We start from the raw sequence: 13,283 nt of genomic DNA, 5'->3' as shown, positions 1-13,283 counted from the left end.
CCCCTGATGAAGGACAGATGCTCAGCCCTGAGCATCAGCCACCGAGATGGTGTTCTTTTCCTGCACTGATATCATCAGTCACATCATGTGGCACTACTTTAATTGCTGTCCTATTTTTGGAAAAATAGATGGCTAAACATAAGCCATTTTTTCTTAGCATTTTTTTGGTTACTGAAGCAAAGTACTCAGTAAATAAGGCCTGATTTGCATGACATTTTGCATGAATAGCGATGTTGAATGAACAAGGTAACAGACTTTGAACTTTTGTAGGCATTCTATTCAATTTTAAAATGGTTTTTTTTTTGTTAATTCCCAGTAGATTTCCACTGACATTAAAATCGACCACAATTTGGGAGGCCTCTGGTGGCTACAATGAGAAAATACAAAAGCAATTATAAGCCTGTGCGTGTTTGTTTAGCTAGGTGAGGCATGCCTTTACTTATGCACATTTGGCTATGCAGATTTTCGAAGCATGGGGACCCGGGTTCCACTCCAAACCCCAGGCAGCATCAAAGTTTTAGGCATTATCTTGCTGGGAGCCAAAGAGGACTCATGCTGTGTTTTCCCAGGTCAGAACTGGTCCAAACGATGCCCACAGAAATTCAAAGGCAAGACAACACTGGAAAGGAGAAATAACCACCAATATTACATTCTAGAGGTAGCAATGTATTCCAGTTTGGGCCTGTGTACTAACTAACTAGACAGCACTCTCCACCTAAAATAACTAAATAAAAGATTTTGGTGTCTTTTCCACAGAGCACAATCTGAATGTCCCATCACTCAAGAAACTTGCCCAGTGTGACTGTTTGTTCACATAACTCACCCCAGGGCATAATTGTACAGCACGGCAGTGATGAATGACTAGGAGAGAGCAAATAGAATAGAATAATAATTCTACTCTGGGCTTAAATAATGCTTTTCCTCCCCAGAGGTCTGAGGGTTTTCATATAGATTCGAAGGTAAGGGTGGGTATTATTATCCCCATTTGTGGATAAGGAAATAAAAATGTTAAGTTGTCTGTTCTGAGACTTAGAATAAAAGCCTATTCCAGGTGAGTAATAACCTTTGACATTATCTCTTTTCTCGGATGAAGAAACTGAGGTCAGGATGGTGATACGACTTTTCCAAGACTGTATCATTAGTGGCCAAATAACACCCCGACATGGAGCCAGAAACAAACATTAAGCTTCTTGCCAGCCCGGTAAATACCTGCACCATTTTCAAGTCCAGCTTTTCCAGAAACATAGCACCAAAACAGGCTTCCCATCTAGCCAATCGAGGGCCGAGTCTCCCTGGGGTCAGCAGGGTCGTGGTCAGAGATAATGTCTGCTTCCAGAATCCCGGGGTGGGGGAGGTATTTTGCATTAAGAGTAGGTTAACACAGTTACTGGAGAGCTCTCACAGGAGTAAACTTGCCCAAAATTTATATGCAGAAGTCCCCTCTCCATATTATAAGAGCATTCAGATTTCCTGCCCAACTCTGTCTTTCCACCATTACCATAGTCGTCCATATCCCATAAAAGATGAGATGCTGCCGAATGTGGGAGGCGTCTCAGTGGATACCTGCCCCCAAGGATTCTCTCCTCTACACGTGCCCCCTTCTTCCTGGGCTTTCAGGCACCATGATACGTGGCCCAGACGTCCAGCCCGTGGATAGCCCCATCAGGATCTGGATTCCTCTGAGGATGACGCTCCAGGGTCCTGACGTGACATGAAGCAGCAATGGCTGGGCACTGCTCTGGGGCTCTTGGGCGGCAAGAGGCCGGGGTGGCGGGGGGCAGGGATGAGACGTCACAGGCCGCAGAAGAATGGGCGTTGTGCTACACGAGGGAAAGGAGCTGTCATGGCGCCTTCTCTCCGGGCAGCTCTATCAGAACAGTAGACAGAGGTTTGAGAAGAGGTTGCAGCCACACAGAACCCATGCTATCCCTGCCTATCTTCCTCCCACCAACTTCCTCCACATGCTCCGGCTGCCCTGGGGCAGCTGCCTGCAGTCTGTGGTAAGCTCTGTCTGTTCCTACTGCCAAGAAAAGGTAGAAAACACCTGACCTCCAGCCCCCTGCCCCATGACCCCCACTTACAACCTCCTGATTCGGCCCAAACCCATTGCCCTTGCTTACAAGAGAAAGGAGGGTTGCTCTTGAGATTACACACCAGGCCTTTTTCTCTCGGATCCAAATGTTCCTCCCAAGGTCCTGCATCAGGAGTAGATCCTACTTAGCAGAAATGGGGATGATAAAGAGTTTTAGTTCTAAATCACAGTATGTTCTCAGATACAAGGGCATGTATGACATCACCAATAATTCAGATATCACATAAATATTTACCACACAAAGCCACTCTCCAGGGGAACAGAAGAGAAATGATGAGGTACATGGAGACGTCAACTGAATTCTGTCACCCTGCTAGCAAGTGCTGGGGTCAGCTCACCCCACTTTGGTCCCTTTGATCCCCAGGTAGGTTTCCTCAACAGGGGATTTTGTCAAACTTCTTAGGACGTGTAGCTTTTGTGTGGGATGCCCTTGACCTCTGAACTTCGGTGACATGTGCAGCTACTATGTCCCCCACCCCATGTCCAGGTTCCCACCCAGCAGTCAGCCACAGCAGCGCTGGCACGCACAGAGCCCAGCGCTCAGTTCTGGGTTTCTCGGGAACCGAACACGTAAGCGGACATTCATGGACCCAGACACCTGCTTTCCCTTCCTCTCCCTCCTGCTGTCCACACTCGGGCCACTTCCCTGCTTCTTAGCACTTCAGACGGAGGACGTGAAGGAGTAAACGTGAAAATCTGACAACTCGATTTTGCTGTTTTCCGGAAGCCATGGCGAAACATGAGTTGCCAAACAAGGCAAAACCACTGGCTATTGAAATCTGTAGATTCCAGTTGCCCTTATTTCCTCACAGATAAGTGAGAACTGACAATAAAGTTATTTTCTCTTCAACTTTCTTCCAGAAAAAAAAAAAAATTATTTCTGATGCCAGCTTCATGGGGGTGGACCAGGACCCATAAAAAATCCATGGCTTCTGGCAAGCACCAAGAACTCGAAGCTTGGGGAGTGAGGCCACAGACCAAAGACAATCCCCGAAGGTCTTGGGCCACAGGGAGGCTGGGCCCACCTCACCCTTCCTCAGTGTGGGTCCATGGCATCCAACGTCAGCCCCAGCCCACTCTTGCCATACAGGCTTCACCCCCCCCCCCCTCACCTGGTCACACTGGCCTCTCACTGCCCCTGATCACGCCTCCCCCTCTCCTGCCCTCACCCCCTCTTCCCGCTAGGCCCCTGAAAGTCCTTTCCCAAATCCAAGCCTTCAAGGCCTGGCTCAAGTCCAAGAGCACCGCAAAGACCTCAAGACAATGCCAGTTGGTCAGCACTGCTTTGAGCCCTCCACCACGACCCCATCTTTCCTCTGGGCGCGTCCTGTGGGCAAGTCACCCTCAGGAAGCTCAGACGGGCACCAAGGGGAAGAATAGCAGGAGCCCTGTGCTTGGGCTGGGCCCAGCCTGCTGCAAACCCAGTCTCTGTCATCTCCACAAGTGAAGCCCGCCTCGGTGTCCTCTTCTGTAAAATGAGACTGGAAATAGAATCTACCTTCTCGATTTATTTTGAAACCGAAATGAAAGAAGACTTTAAAGCACTTGGCACAGGGCCAGGCAAAAAGTAAGTTCTGGGAGCATGGCGGTTAGGAGCATCACTGGCAATGTCCCTACCACCCCAGTCACAGCACAATGCCTGGTGGGCCTCCACTGGCGGCACATCGTGCCAGGAGACGCCCAGGGTTTTGTGGCTTGTACCTTGGTGCCTAGGGTTTTGAGTACACCATCTCTTAGGTGTTTGCACGATTCCTCTCTCCCGGCAAGATGCAGACTCCCCTTCAGGACTCAGGAGCACAATTCGCCCTTAGTGATCCAGGACCATGCTGTTACTGGTCCAGCTCAGAACCTGCTCCCTCTCCCCTTAGGCTGACTTCATATCAGGAGAGCCTTGACTCTCCTGCAAATAGATCACCAGGAGACTTCGGAATTTTAGATATTCCCAGACCTGTCAGAGTCTTTAGACTTAAGGCAGGCATCTCCTCCCACTTCAGTTACAATTAGAATTCAATTACACGCCCTTCAAAATTGACAGTTCATAGCTCTGGAACGTTAGGAAAAACGACCACTGCCACCGCTCTGCCCTCCCTCCACACCTCCCCCTACCTCCTTTCTCTTCTTTCCTAGCGTCTGCGGGCTGCCTGCAGCTGCCCTGACCGCCCCAGGCTGGCGACCCCTCCCTCCCAGACGGGCTTTGCAGACAGCGCCACCTTCTGGACGCAGACTCAGTTGCACCTTCCCCTTCCAGGAGAAGGGGTTGTATGTAGGCCACGAGCCCGCCTAGGGTGAATGGTCCTTAACCTCCTGGTAACGCTGCATTAACTGGACAGTACTATTGCAGTTCTGCAATAGTTAATATTTTCCTTTTTAAAAATTTTTTTAAAGTTTATTTATTTTGAGAGAGAGAGAGAGCAGGGGAGGGGCAGAGAGAGAGAGAGAGAGAGAGAGAGAATCCCAAGCAGGCTCTGCACTATCAGCAGGGAGCCTGATGTGGGGCTTGAACTCACAAACCATGAGCTCATGACCTAAGCTGAAACTAAGAGTGGGACGCTTAACTGACTGAGCCACCCAGGTGCCCCCATATTTTCCTTTTAAAAAGCAAGGAGCAAGGAGAGGGGCCCCAGGGTGGCTCAGTCAGTTAAGCGTCCAGCTTCAGCTCAGGTCATGATCTCAGTTTGTGGGTTTGAGCCCCACATCCCGCTCTGTGCTGACACCTCAAAGCCTGTAGCCTGCTTTGGATTCTGTGTCTCCCTCTCTCTACCCCTCCCCAGCTCATGCTCTGTCTCTCTCTCAAAAATAAATAAACATTAAAAAAAAAAATTTTTTTTTTAGAGCAAGGAGATACACATTGTAAGAGAAGAATGAAGGGCCAAATGTAAACAAGACCTATAAATTAGGGAAAATAAATTCCATTTTAGGCAGTCTTTTACCTTAAAAATGTGAAGTGTTAACAGTGATGACTGCACATTTACATTTCTTTTTTCTTTTTTTTTTCTCTTAAGCAACTTCTCATGGGAAAGTGTCAGCTTTAGAATTTGATATAATGGTATATCTTTTTGCATTGGTGTAAACATAATTACTGGTCTAGGGACCTTTCCTAACGAAGAGACAAAAGGACATTACCCCTCCTAGCGATGTCTGGAAGTAGATTTGGGCTCGTCCTCTCCTAACAGAACTTGCCAAGATAGAAAAACATCTTTTTAAAAAATTTTTTGAAAGTTTATTTATTTTGAGAGGGGTGGGGGAGAGAGGGGTAGGGAGGGAGGGAGAGAATCCCAAGCAAGCTCTGCACTGTCGGTGCAGATCCTGATGTGGGGCTTGAACTCACGAACCACAAGATCATGACCTGAGCCAAAATCAAGAGTTGGATGCTTAGCTGATTAAACCACCCAAGCGCCCCTAGAAAAAACATTTTATGGACAATGGATCTCACTTCTCTTTGGGTCTCAGGGAAAAAGTGCAGGATGGTATCCTAGCTACCCTGTTAGCCCACAATTCCTACATGAGAGTAAATCACCTTCAAGGAAGGGAAATTCTTTCTGTCTGAAAGGGCAATTCTTAATTGCAGTTTTCCCCTTAGCGATGTTGAATTTATTATTTGTACTGTCATGCTTTGTATATAAGTAATTATATTATTGGCGATTTTAAATCATCAAAATAAATAATAGCAACTAAAGGAGCACTGGGCGGCCCAGTCCGTTGAGCACCTGACTTCAGTTCAGGTCATGATCTCATGGTTCGTGGGTTTGAGCCCGTGTCTGGCTCTTGTTCTGGCTGCATGGAGCCTGCTTAGGATTCTCTCTCTCTCTCCCTCTCTCTCTCTGCCTCTCTCTCAGCTCCTCCCCTGAATGCTCTCTCTTTCTCTCTCTCTCTCTCTCTCAAAATAAATAAATAAACTTAAATAAATAAATTAATTAATAATAGCAACTAACACTTTACTGAGCACTTACTAAAATATATTACTCTAAAATCCGTATCTGCCTTAGTTTGTTTCATTCTTACAACAATTCGACATGGTAGCACTATCATCTACTTCTTTATTCATTCATCCATTTACCCATCCACAGTCCTTAAACATATTAGTTAAGCAGATAAAAATACAGATAGAGAAACAGAGACATAGAGGTAGAGACGAGAGAGAGAGAGAGAGACAGAGAGAATGTGAGGCAAGAGACAGAAGACAGACAGACAACAGATGAGAAGATTTTGATAGAATTCTTAACCTGGCGTCTATGGGATCCCTGAACTCCTTGAGATTATATGCAAAGTGTCCCCTGTATGTGTATTTTTCTGGGGGAAGAGTCCTTAGTTTTCTAAAGATCGTCAAAGGTGCCTGTTTCCCCAAAAAGATTAGGAATTACCAATAGCAATAAAGAACAAAATGGTACACACACCAACCATCTCTCTCTCTCTCTCTCTCTTTTTCATATGGGACCATCTACACAGTCTACATTTTCTCTTTTGGTCAAAAAGTGAAAGAAGATAAAAAGAAATCCTAGAACATTGAGAGAGCTCGAGACTACCTTTAGAACTCATTAACATGTTCTTAGTTACTTTCAACAGTTAATGCAGTATGTGCTAGATATTACTTCAAACATACATAAGGAAGAGAGAAGGAGGACCAGTTTTTACTAAGTACTTACTACACACTTGGCACTTAATTTTTCTAACACTGTTGTAGGGATTATTGTTGTTGTTCTCATAGGATTGATTTTTTTTTTTTAAGGTACAAGTTTTTGAGACCGTACAAATCACACCCAAGTTCAGGCAGTTAGCAGGGGGCCTGTCCACATGAGTTAAAGGCAAATCTACCTGAAGCTATAAACCTTGTTCTTCCCTCTGCTTCATTCTGTCCCAAGAAAAGCAGGAAGGGCTAATCACTGGATGCATCTCTAATAACCTTGGCAAATCTTTCCAGGGTCAGTCAAAATGAATATGGGTATGTGTGTGCATGTGTTCTTGGGACAAGGTGACCAAGCTCTATTGCATCTCTGATGCAACACATATTCAGAAAAGAAGCCCATTATTTGGAGATTAAATAATTTAATGGCGCTATTGTTTCTAGCTTCTGAATCCTTCCGTTAATTCATCATCTTATTCCTGAGCAGCTCTATACTAGGCATTGGGTAGGGCCTAGCATATCGACTTGTAATATCATCTCCAATAGTCCCCACAGTCCCTGTCCTCAGAAAGCTCAATGTCTAACAGAGACCACAGGCATGTGATCAAATCATAATCATACTGTGGAATATAGTTTAAAATACAAGAATGTGCTGAGTCCGGTGGCAGAACAGAGAAGAAGAAAGATGTTTAGGCTGAACCTCAAAAAATTAGGAGAGATTCCCAGGCCAACAATGTGCGATGGTTAATCTTATGCGTCAATTTGTCTGGGCCTTGGTGCCCAGATAGGGGCTCAAACGTTATTCTGGATGTTTCTGTGAGGATATTTTAGGTGAGATGGATATTTAAATTGGTGGATTTTGAGTAAAGCAGATTGCCCTCCCTAATGTGTTTGGGCCTTGTCCAGTGAAGCGAAGGCTTGAATAGAAGAAAAAATTGACCTTCCCCAAGCAAGAGAGAATCCTGCCAGCAGATGGCCTTCAGGCTTGGACTGAACCAAACACTCTTTACCCTGCGCTTTCGGGACTTGACCACCTCCTTCGATGACATGTGAGTCAATTCCTTAACATAAATTATTCTCTCTCTGTCCCTCTCATTTTCTCTCTCTCATATATATATGTAGAGAGAGAGAAAAAAAATATATATATATATTTATATTTATATATGTAGATATATATTTATATTTAAGTACATATTTACATTTATATCTCTGTTATGTATTTGTGTTGGCTCTGTTTCTCTGGAGAACCCTGACTAATGCACACGACGAATAAGGATAAGCCAGGCGGAGGGAACAACATGTGCAAAGGCACAGAGGCATGAGGTTGCGTGGCAACTTTGGGCAGCTACGCGTGGTTCAGTCAATGTATTCAATCCTGTTCTGGAGCCCGGTTTTATTGACTGGTCTGCTCACTCTATGCTTTGCTCCCATACACTAGATTCTAGGAACCTATTCTTTTTAGTCTGTTTGACCACCCCCAGAGTTTCCGAAAGTCTATAAGCTGCTTATATTTCCCTAAAACAATGAGTCTCAGTCACCAGTTGAAGTCACCAGTTGGAACAAGCGCACGTTTGATGTGCCACCTTGACAGAAGCACGTACAGCTAGTACTGTCAGGAAACAAGGCATGCTCTGGACATGATATTCTCTGTGCCACAATTTCAACATCAGTATCCTTTGGGAAAAATCTGCATCAGTCAAGATTTTCAGAAAATAAGACCAACAGGATGTATGCAGTTTGAGTCCGAAGGCAGTCTGCCGGCAGCATTCCTTCTTGCCCACCCTCAAGAGACTCCCAGAGACAGCTGAGATGAGTCATGATCTCCTCTTGTCAGCTTCCCTGAGCCACACAGTCTCTTTAAAGCTATCTGAGTGCTGTTCTTGTGCCATGAATGAGATTCAAGAATTTCACGAAGCCCTTGAGAAATTGTGAATGCAGGTACAAATATCTGGGGGAAGCGTCTACAGCTTCCATCACGTCTTCGAGACCACAACTCACCCCATCCAAAATGAAAAAAAAAAAAAAATTAAGCATATGTGCTCTCAGGGGTAAGAGACCATTTGAATGTGAAAGGACAGACCAGAGGTATAACTCTACGACCCAGGTAACTTGCCATCCATGGTTCAATGACCTTCCAGAAATAGTTACTGTGAAAATTGATTTCTCAAGTCCTATCGCTTCCTCCATCTTTGTGAGACTGTGTCGCTTCTCAAACTACTTGGCCAAACGGACACAGTTTCTTTGTCCCTGCTAAGGCAGCGTCAAGATCAAAGACTGGATGTTAGGAGACTTGGCCTCAACCTGGTCTTGGCTCTGACACCCCCCTGTTGTGTGACTTTGACGACTCATTCCACTGCCCTGAGTGAGCCTCATTATATTGTGAAGATTGGGTGGGATGATCGCTAAGGCCCTGTCTGACTCTCATGGAATTGTCGTCAGTGACTCTGAATTACTCTCATCTGCCTGTTGGTGGCATTGCTTCAGGCTGCTCTTCAATGCTCTGGACAGGTGACATCACCTTAGGCCTTCCTTCTACCTGCCCCCTCGAAAGGAACTCAACGGCTATGCAGATTAGCAAAAAGCCATGCAAATTAGTTTGGCTGAGAAGGAAATGCTACTCTGCAAAAGGAAGAATTTTAATATAGTTTAAAATTATGAACCACAGACCTTATACCATGATTCTTCAGGCTGTGACTACCCACTGCTTTTGGAGGAGACATTACTGAGTGATTAGGAGGGGAGAAAGACCAGTGGCAATTTTGCAGGATAGTTTGAAAAGTGGTCTGATTATTATTTTTATCTCATATGATTCATTAGGGCTGTTCAAAACAGTCTTCCACAAGAGGTGAACTGTAATCATTTTTATTAGCTGTGCCACATCTCATACACTAGCTATATTTCACACATCAGGAAATCAGTTCTTACAACGAAAGAGACAGTTCTATGCAATGAAAAAAAGTATTAGACTGAGAGTTCTGAGACCTGAGTCATGATCCCAGTTCATCCGTTAACTTGTTACATACACAGCCCCAGGTACAATTATCAGTATGAATTCATTGTCTTTCTGTCCTACTTAACTGGGAATTCCTCAGGGTCAGACACCTTACCTTACTGCATCTCAGCATCTACTCCAACCCCTCCCCCATTGCTACTGGGCAACATCCAGGGGTTTGGATTGAATAGATCCCATTCCTGCCTGCAAGGATGTGCCTTGCTTGATTGGAACCATCCACAAGGAATGATTCAGTACTGGGCAATAAATTGAGGCATTAAATCAATCAGCTCACGTCAATCCCTTGGCCATGAGGGTGGGCACAGGATCCAAAGTGGTTAAAAAATTTTTTAATTAAAAAATTAAAACAGGGGTGCCCGGGTGGCTCAGTAGGTTAAGTGTCCAACTTCAGCTCAGGTCATGATCTCACAGTTCGTGGGTTGGAGTGCCGCATCGGGCTCTGTCCTGACAGCTCAGAGCCTGGAGACTGCTTCAGATTCTCTGTATCCCTCTCTCTCTGCCCCTCCCCTGATTTTTTTTCTCTCTCTCTCAAAAATAAATAAACATTAAAAAATTAAAACAAAAAAAAGAGCTTGTGGGCATCTCCTCTTTAGCTCTGGAGGAGGTATTAGTCCCTGTTGCTGCTGGGAGTCATTCCTTCATTTATTCTTCTCTCCAACCTTGTTTCATTGGTAATCCATGCTCTAAGCACAGTTCAGTTCTCAGTGCTAAGGATACCAAGTCTTCAATCTCACATTTTAGTGAAAGACACAGAAAATAAATAAGCATAGAAATGCATTGTTTATTGTCAAGTGACAGTCTAGGAAAGAAAAAAACAAAACCAAATAAGAAAAGAGAAAGTTATGGTATGTGATACGTCAGATGGGTAAGTAAATTAAAAGAGATGCATCCAAAGACATAGAGTTGCTTAGAGGAGAATAAGATTGGCCGGAGGAGAAGAAACCTGGGAAGGTTTCCCAATGGAGATAATATTTAAAAGTCAGAGAGAAAATTAAAAAAAGAGATTGAATATGCAAGTCACTTTGAAAATAAGCCCATTTCTTAAAGACCAATTAGGTTTGGGAGTTAAGAGAGAAAGTTAATATAGTTAATATACAGTATAGTTAATATACAGTACAATATTGCTTTCAGAAGTAGATTTTAGTAATTTATCACTTACATACAACACCCAGCGCTCATCACAAGTGCCCTCCTTGGTACCCATCACCCATCTAGCCCATCTCCCACCAACCTTCCCTCCACCAACCCTCAGTTTGTTCTCTATCATTACAAGTCTCTTGTGGTTTGTTTCCCTTTCTTCTCTTCCCCTCCTTCCCATATGTTCATCTGTTTGTTTCTTAAATTCCACATGTGAATGAAATCATATGGTTATTTGTTTTTCTCTGATTGACTTATTTCACTTAGCATAATATATTCTAGCTCCATCCACATCATTGTAAGTGGTGAGATTTCATTCTTTTTTGATGGCTGAGTAATATTCCATTTATACGTATACCACATCTTTTTTATCCATTCATCTGTCGATGGACATCTGGGCTCTCTCCATGGTTTGGCTATTGTTGATAATGCTAAAAGCATTCTTTTTAAAACTGCAATTTATATCTCCTTAGTGGGTCATGACACCAATTTAGTGGGTTACAACCAGATTTTTTTAATAGAATGGAATAGATCAGAATAAAATGGAGTGCATCACACATAGTGAGGCAAGTACAATTCTGTGAAACTTTGTTTCAGTTGTGTGTGTGTGTGTGTGTGTGTGTGTGTGTATTTACCAGTCGAGATATAAAATGTAGTTCTTACAGTGGATCATGGTATAAATAAATAAATAAATAAATATTAAAAAATTAAAGTTGGAAACGTTGACTCAGAAGTTTTAAATCCACATCAATGCAAGACTGTGGAATCTCTAGTTTAAAAAAGAGAGAGAGAGAGATTAACAAGTGCCAATGGTTTTGACATTGAAGATTTTGAATTTGAGTTTAAGGTTTCAGCTGGATTATCTAACACGAAGGCAGTTTAAAAAGTAAACAGAGATGGGGAAATGTCAATGCTAAAGACAGGAATGTGGGATTCATCTGTAGAGGAATTACACTTGAAACTACAGGAATGAGTAAAGTTGCTAGGAGGAGAAAACGTAAGAAACAGGACGGGGGAAAGGATAAAGCCTTAGGTTCTAAACTGTGGGGAAAGGGGTGGGAAGAAAAGACCATGATAATGGGAGAGAAAGAACCAGAGGCTCAGGGAAAATCAGGAGATAAAGGACAAGGAGGCCCAATGGAGAACAGAATTTCAATCATGTCAAATGTTCTAGGGAGTTGAGGAGGAAGACGTGGGTTGAGAAAAGCCACTGGATACAGCAACTTGGAGCATACTGACGGTTTTCAAGAAAGCTGTTCTGCAGAGGGATGGAAATACAGGCCAGGATGATTAGAACATAAAGGCGGTGTGTTTTATAGTGAGGAGAAGCATATGGAATGAATATGTGATCCTTGCTTTCCATTTCCGACTTCATTATCACAGTTTCCAAGGGACAGTTCTCACAGTCATTGTCACCAACTTTATCTCTTCACCCATCCAGTTTCTGCACCATTTTTTGCAACATCTCGGGTTTTTCCTCCAGGCAGTGATCGTCAACAACATCAAACACGCTTCATGGGCTCACAACAAGCTTTTCTTGGTCAAAGGATACATGTTTAATATTTTTAATGCCAATGGAAGAACCCTGGGTCTCAGGAGGGGCTCCCACTCCCCACAGCCCTATATCCTCTTGCCAGGAGAATTCATCTTTAGCAAGAGACTGTTGTTTTGTGGTGCAAATTCTTGAATGGGATTTATGGTTATGCAAATGCAAGGCTCAGTGCCCAATCCCTGAGAAGGAAGGGATTAAGCCCATGAAGACCTAAGGCTTCTAAATAGTGTAGGTGAAAGTGTTGTCTGCCATGAATGAAGAGATTGTTGTACTGTTTACTGATCTGGGGCTTCTTCAGGACTGAGATTAGGGACTGTGGTCCAGGATGGGAGGTGGGGCTGGGAGATGAGGCAGGAATATGAGCTAAGGAAGAGCATGTCTCCATCAGACAGGACAGTGGAGGCTGAGGACTGAGGAGGAAAACACCCCATCAGAGGCTCTGTGTCAGTGTTTACAGCGGCAACAATATCTCATATCAAGTTTCACATTGTTCTTCCCAAAGCTGTAATTTTCTTATAACCTGAAGTCTCTGGTAAAGTTTCTTAATCGTTACAACCTCTCACTAGTAATAACTAACATTCATGGAGGGCTTACAATGTGCCCGGCACACTTCTAGGTGCCCCACATATCATTAACTCGTTGATTCTCAGAGCTACTCTATAAAAGGAAATATTATTACCCCCATTTCACAGAGAAAGAAACCGAGGTACAGACAGGTTATGTAACGTGCTTAAGGGGGTCAGAGTCTGAATGTGAACTCATGAAGTCTGACTAGAGCGCTCATAATCTTCACCACCACTAGTCTCTATATCTTTATGTATGGGTGCGCCAGCTTGGGAAATACAGGAAGGCTCTGTGATGACATTTG

The 13,283-nt window shown here is 43.9% G+C and overlaps 1 long non-coding RNA gene across 1 annotated transcript; it reads right to left on the bottom strand.

The window, feature by feature from the left end:
• Positions 1-264: 264 nt before the first annotated feature.
• Positions 265-4,147, bottom strand: LOC125918851 (uncharacterized). Its single transcript, XR_007456599.1, has 3 exons — positions 3,794-4,147; positions 2,121-2,213; positions 265-1,867 (listed from the first exon to the last, which is right to left on the bottom strand). It is a non-coding gene; the product is annotated as an uncharacterized LOC125918851 (long non-coding RNA).
• Positions 4,148-13,283: the final 9,136 nt, after the last annotated feature.

This window comes from Panthera uncia, chromosome B4 (assembly GCF_023721935.1).
Source record: "Panthera uncia isolate 11264 chromosome B4, Puncia_PCG_1.0, whole genome shotgun sequence".
NCBI classification, from domain to species: domain Eukaryota; kingdom Metazoa; phylum Chordata; class Mammalia; order Carnivora; family Felidae; genus Panthera; species Panthera uncia.
Note: the sequence above shows the minus strand (reverse complement) of the source record. Positions and strands in the feature narration are given on the sequence as shown.